The following is a 7,660-nucleotide window of genomic DNA, read 5'->3' on the forward strand; positions in this document are numbered from 1 at the left end:
AGGGCCAGCCATACAAACGGTACATCCAAAATTTGCCACTGAAATTTGAACCTAAATTGTAGGAAATAGAGTTGATTTTGCGTTGTTTGAAAATTGAACGAAACAAAGCACAAGCGACTGTTCCAATTGAACATGGTTTCAATTACATCGAACTGAATATGTACTATAGGTAGGACCGTGGGCCTTAGGGGGATATGTTAGATCAGATTTCTTATGAGTGATTCTATTTATAAGTCTCAACAAAAAATATGCCTTTACTCAAATAACATACAGTACCCATACCATGAGTCACTGACAGTTTCAACACTGACATATGTATATGCCAACGTCTACCTAATTTACTTTCTATACATCTCGCTCGCACTTATGTCAGTACGAGCGAGATGCATAGAAAGTAAGTTACGTTCACGCTAGCGTTTATGTCAGTGCCAAACTGGTGGTAGTCACACAGGGAGGTTGAGGTTTTCCGTTTTTGAAATATGTGACGTTATCTATGAAAAGGGACCTTATTGTCGATTGTGTGCGCTTACGCCATTATTAACGATGCTCCGATATAAATGCAACGCCGCGCGACGCTGTGCGGCGTAAGCGGACAATAAGGTCCCTTTTCAGAGATAACGTCACATATTATAATTTGACAGCGCCACCTAGTTTTCGCATTGTGATTTACTAGACATTTGATAGTTTGCTATAGGAATTTGTAATTTGTAAATATGTAAGTTTTTGGTTGAATTATACATTCCAGTTTATAAAAATACACCTTTGGGTCCATCCACTTATTACGTTACAGCATAGGGGGGGGGGGGGGGGGGGCGTGTAATATCAAGTGTGACGGTACGTATTAAAGACTTATCTTTTTCCTGTGAAGGGAGGGTTTAAAACATCGAAATTTTGTGTGACGTAATCAATGGACGGCCCCTTTTGAACGTAGGCGAAAACGTAACCAAAATCAGGTACTAATTAATAATTAGACATATTAAGTGCCACTTGCACCATTCCACTAACCCTGGGTTAACAGAGTTTACCCTGAGTTACCATGGTTACCATGGTTACCAGTAGAATTTGACACTGAGTTAACGGTTTAACCGCTTAACCTTGGGTTATTGGGATGCAGCAAGTGGCCCTAAGTGGTTTACTTTTTTTAAATTATACTGGGGTGTTTGATTCTGTGAATTTGAAGGGACTTAAGCTTTTAGGATCCTTTTGACTTAGTATGACACATTGGTAGTTAGTTTGCAGTGCAAATTAAGTTTAAGTTGAATCGTTGAATTCAGCCCAAAAACACAGTTTTCTATATCTTGAATGAAATGTAAAGATAAAATTATGTTTAATAGAAGCATAGAGAAAAAAATACATAGAGTGCTCACTCCATACATCAGTTTTAGTACCAAAAAGACTATTAGCATCTAGCATCGAGTAGCGGAACTATCAGTACTGCTACTTGACAATAGATGTAGCACCGACCGGAAAGTCTTATGCTGTTGAGATAAGACTTTCCGGTTGGTGCTACATCTATTGTCAAGTAGCAGTACTGATAGTTCCGCTACTCGATGCTAGATGTAGACACTGAAATTAATAGTCTAACTGATGGATGGAGTGAGCACTCGTTAACTACTATGTGGCCCTTGGCTGCTAAAAGGTTGCCGACCGCTTTAATGAATGTGTCACACGAACGCTTTTTTACAACGAATTACTAAATAGATTTTGAGTGTCGATAATGTTATGTGAAGCGATAATATATTTGTATGTATGTATGTATGTATCATGTATCTATCAGATATATCGGGGCGGCCAAGGTGCTCACAAATATCTGAACACTCCTTTATTGTCAAGGCGTTAGTGCGTGTTCAGATATTTTTGAGCACCTCGACTGTACAGTACTATTTTTGTGATATAGCGATAATGGATTAAGTATCAAACCTTGATTCTTTGTTCCTAATATTGTTAATAAATTGAGAGATAATTTTAAGCTTAAACAATCTGTCGCTGTAAAGTTTCTGCATAGTTAGCCTGGTCCCGCTCTGAGCGTTTTCTGTCTTGGATGAGACTTGAACTCACGGCCTCTGGATCCATACTCCAAAAATCGATAATTTCTTGAATTAAGTAGGTACGTAAAAACGGTATCATCTTGGGTCGTCCCATTCGTTTTTCGTCAAGTTCTTAAATTAGTCCTATTCTGCTTTCGTCACTCATTCTACATTCGTCACAATCGTCGGTGGCTTTCAATGTAGAATGAGTGACGAAAGCAGAATAGGACTAATTTAAGAACTTGACGAAAAACTAATGGGACCACCCAAGATGATACCGTAAAAACTGAAATATTCCGAAGATGAAACTGCGGGGCGGTTACGGTACATCGGTTAATTTTTCTATTTTTCATAATTTTTTTAAGGCTTGTGGTGTCTATTGGGGAAAAATGGAAGGTCTTACAACAAAAATGTGCCGCTTTGCGCCATAGAGAAATATAAGTAAAGAAAGAGTGGTAACTCCATACATCAGTGGTAGTATGGTGTCAAGTAGCGGTACTGATAGTTCCACTACTTGACGTTAGATGTCGACTACGAAATAACTCGCGTTTTTTTTTTCGGTAAGAAACCTGATGTATGGAGTTACCACTCTTTAGGGTTCCGTACCCAAGGGTAAAAAACGGGACCCTATTACTTTTTTTTTTTTTTTAAATACTAAAAATAAAATAAATATTTAAGGGGGGCTCCCATACAACAAACACGATTTTTTTGGTCTATTTTTTGTTAATGGTGCGGAACCCTCCATGCGCGAGTCCGACTCGCACTTGGCCGGTTTTTTACTTATTTTTCTGTTTGCACGCAAATGGTAATTTATTGTTATCAAAAGCAATAGAGTGGCAATCGATTTTCGATGTTGCTGGTAGGCCCTCTGAAGCTAGAGAAACTAGATGGAATCGCAACGACTGCAGCGCCATCTGTTCTTACCTTTGCGTATTTCTCATTGAGCCGACAAGCCTTAATTTTGGCCTCGAAAACGCGGGCTGTGATGTATTTGTATATCGTAATTATGTTACCAAGAGATTTTAATACCATAGAGAAATATAAGTAAAGAAAGAGTGGTAACTCCATACATCAGTTTTCTTAACAAACCGCGAGTTATTTCGTAGTCGACATCTAACGTCAAGATAGTGGAACTATCAGTACTGCTACTTGACACCAGATGTCATAAGTTTCGCTACTGGCGAAAAATGTACTATGTACTAACTAATGTTATAAGCAGAAAGGGTTGAAAATAGAGTTCCGGTTATAATATTGGCTAAAAATTGTCGAGCATTAGAGTTTTTGTTTGCCGCGACATCTATTGTCAACTAGCAGAACTGATAATGTCCGCTACTTGACGCTAGATGTCGACTACGAAATAACTCGCGTTTTGGTAAGAAAACTGATGTGTGGAGTTACCACTCTTTCTTTACTTATATGTATTTCTCTATGGTAATAGTAGCGTGTCATCACAATGTTCTTTTCACTAAAGGCGTCACTCTTCAAAGATAACAGCATTTTTTTTTTGAAAACAGACAATTTAATGTTTTAGAAAACGCTAAACAACAGTACCTATAGTACGTTTTTAGTATCGGATTTAAATGGAACAAAAACAAGAGGGCGCTAGTGTTGTGAACAGATAAAAATAATTAAGTTTTTTTAGTGATATTTTTGTGTAATCTTTTTAAGGTATTTTTTTATAACATGCCGCTTACCAAAGTGATTTATGTGTTTTATTTTAATAACATCCCTGAAAAGCTTTTAAGTTTTAAGAATTTTGTAACCCTTTCCACACATAGTACGATCGTACTTAGAGAAATAAGTAAGGATAGACTACATATCTGTGACTACTCCATACCACAGAATAAAAATATTACTAGCTACATACAGAAGATTCACTCAACTCTGTCTCAACACTCTCAACATAGATGAATGCACGGTTGAATTGTACTATTAGCGCCATCTCTTATTACAGAAAAACATTTCGTCGTACCACATTGTCTAGTTAAACTACTGTACCATAGATGGCAGTTACGCTTAATTTAATTAGTCTACTCAGCGATAGAGGGCAGTGCTAGCAACTTTTTTTTTAATTTCACAGGCATCTGGGAGACGTTATTGCGACGGTTTCAGCAAGGAGGTTATTGTTTTTAATTAATGTTTCGTTTCGTAGCAAAATAATAATTCCATAAAAATAAAGTTAGAGTCAAACCAAGCTAACTCTGCAGCGATTTTGATAGCACAACTGTGCAAGTGTTATTTTAACGTCATAATTTCACAGAAGTTTGACGTTTAACATAACACTTTCACAGTCGCTGTGCTGTGCGCCGCTGTGGGATATTATATATAGGATTTTACTAAAATTAGCTTGAAATCGTAGGGGTTGACGTCTCATTTACGTTTACTTGCACCAGTTGCACCTTACTTTCAGATAAAGCGCCGGTAACCTACTCCTGACAGTAGCTAAATACTTTATTTCATTTGGTTTTTATGATTAAACAAAAACACAATACAAATTAAAATCTACTATTGGAAATTTGACTTATCAAAACCTATATAGCCTGACCAGTAATATATGATAATTGTCAAGAGGGCGCTGTTATTCTCATGTATAGGGTGACAATTCAGTGTAGTATGAAAAAATTAGTTCCAGTGAAATTCCGCAACATGGCGCACCCTCAATAGATCCTGGTTCACCAAATACGATTTATCTATAACTTAGTAATTATACTTGGTCAACCAGATCTTGACAGTAGAAAAAGGCGGCAAATTTGAAAAATGTTGGCGCGAAGGGATATCGTCCCATAGAAAATTTGAATTTCGCGCCTTTTTTTACTGACAAGATTTGGTTGACCAGCTATAATTCCAATAATGAATAGAGCTAGAGCTGAGCCAGAGTTAGGATCGACGCCACGACCGACAAATGTGAACGAACAATTTAATGCAAAAACTATTCAAATTGGGGAAGTTTTAGATCTAATTAGATTAGCAAATCCAATTAAATTAGATTAATTATATTTACTAGAATATGTAACAATTAGATCTTATAAATAAAATAGTAAGACACATTAAGGTTAATTAAATATCTGAGAGATCGAGCTTTGATCGGAAAACATACAAAAACTCAAAAATCCGCGTTTTCCCAGAGGTAAGACCTAGCTAGATCGACTTTTCGCCCCCGAAAACCCCCATATAGCCAATTTCATCGAAATCGTTAGAGCCGTTTCCGAGAGCCTCAATATACCTATACCTATATATAAGTAAATAAATATACAAGAATTGCTCGTTTAAAGGTATAAGATGATACCGGTAGACAGCATATTATACTATACGCGAGTACAGTATAGCCGGTCAAATAAGTTTGTCAGTAGAAAAGGCGCGAAATTCACATTTTCTGTGCGAACTGCGAAGAGAATCCTCCTCGCCTACATTTTTTTAATTTTGCCGCTCATGTCTACTGACGGAAATGGCTTGACAGAGTATAAATTTCCACAGACTGTAAAACAGGAACACTGGGCAAACAATTAAAATTCCATTTTCGAAATGCCCGAACGCCAATCAGTGTTACCAGCGCCGCGGGCCGTGTCAATCAACCGTAATTGTTTCGCGAGAGCGCGGTCCATTTGATTTTGACAGTTTGGTTTTTTAATTTTCACGTCTGTAAATAGGTATAGAGAAAAGAACATGTTTTATTGCTTAGGTCATAGACTAGGTTTAATTTGAATGTGAAGAATTTTATAGTTTTCATAACTACCTAATTATTGACTTAAGGTTTGTTTTTTACATAAATGTAATTTAATGTAATGCAATATCACTACACCTTATCCGCGTCTGTCTGTATGTATGTATGTTCGCGAGAAACTCAAAATCAACTGAACGGATTTTCATGCAGTTTTCACCTATCAATAGTCATCATTCTTGAGGAAGGGTTAAGTATCTAGGGTGAGTGCTACAGTTATTGGCCAGTATACATATAGTAATTGGCCGCTCTTAATAATAAGGTTTCAATTGGCTTGTTTTTTTTTTAGATTTGTAAGGAGTGGCCATTGTTTTTATACCACATCGGTGGCAAACATGCATACGGGCTGCCTGATGGTAAGCAGTCACCGTAGCCTATGGACGCCTGCAACTCCAGAGGTGTTACATGCGCGTTGCCGACCTTATAAAAACCTTTTTTGAAGAACCCCATACCTACTGTAGACCCTCGGGAAAACCTCGGAAGGGAGTTCATTCCACAGCCGGAGCGTCCGCGGGAGGAAATTCCTCTTAAACCGCACAATACGCGACCATTTAGGTTCTAGGGTGTGTGGATGAACACCCTGCCGATGGCGAGCGGTGCGGTGATAGAAAGCAGCCGTTGGCATCGTGTCAAACAATTTTCAGAGCACAGCCCATTATACAAGCGGTGGAACACACATAAGGAGGCACAATTAGTATAATTATACTGGGCAATAACTACTTATAACAGTCACCAGTGGCGCATTTACAGTCTTTACCGCCATAGGCCCCAGGCCTAGTAGTAAGCACTAGACACCCCTTTCTCAGCACCTATCGTATAGTATAGACTGTCGCCCCAAATACCTGGCCGTCCTAGGCCCGCGCCTACTCGGCCTTACGGCTCGGCCACGACATTGCGCGACTCGCGACGGCGGCAGCGACAACCATAGGTGGGAACGAAAGGTCCGATCGCTGTGTTTCGCTCCAACCTATGGTTATCGCTGCCGCCGTCGCAAGTCGCTCAATGTCGTGGCCGAGCTGTTAGGGCAAATCCGCCACTAGCAGTCACCCTAATTTGTTAACGTTTTGAATAATCGAAAATCCAAATTTCACTGTAGGTGTTAACCCTTTCTCTAACTTATTGAAACTTAACTTATTCTTATAAAACATAATAAATCAAAAAATCAATCCGATCTAATGACCCGTGAAATGTTGGCATATATTTATTAAACAGATATTGAATCGCGTTAGTTACGACCCCGCATATGGCAACATTAATATCTCGTAAAATAGCGACCCCTTTCAATAAGCTGTAATGACAATACGCTGTTCTTTCTATTTTGATTAATGAGTGTTGCTTGTAATAAAATTGGTTTTTAAATATTTTATCCGATTTATTAAAATATTTTAATATTTAGACATATTTAAGTTATTTTTGTATGATTTTTTATATACCATTAACCTTTTGTATAATACAATAAAGATTATTAATTCCTAATAGGTACCCTTTTAAATATTTTATAAGTAATTATTAGACCTTAAATAACCTATTATAGTCACTGATGCTATAAGATAAAATTCGATAGGTAACTACTGTTAAAAAATATAACTATCTTCACTATGAATACCTACATTATAATTAATTCGCGAAAATTAGGTCTGTGAAATAAATGTAGCATAAATATAGAAAAAATATCAACGATACAAATTGTAAACAAAATATAGCGTTCATATTTGGCAAAACAGAATACCTGTGCTGCAATACTTTTTTTTCTAAACTGTTCCAAACTTTTTAAACCTAAGCAACGGAGTGGCAGCTGCCCGCCGCATCCGTTATGATTGAGAACTCTAAATTCGAAATTCAAAGTTCAATTTTCTAACTGACGATGACGTGCGGCGAAAAGTTTTGTGTTCATGAAATACGGTTCGCGAATGAA

This window comes from Cydia amplana, chromosome 27 (genome assembly GCF_948474715.1).
Source record: "Cydia amplana chromosome 27, ilCydAmpl1.1, whole genome shotgun sequence".
Taxonomy (NCBI): domain Eukaryota; kingdom Metazoa; phylum Arthropoda; class Insecta; order Lepidoptera; family Tortricidae; genus Cydia; species Cydia amplana.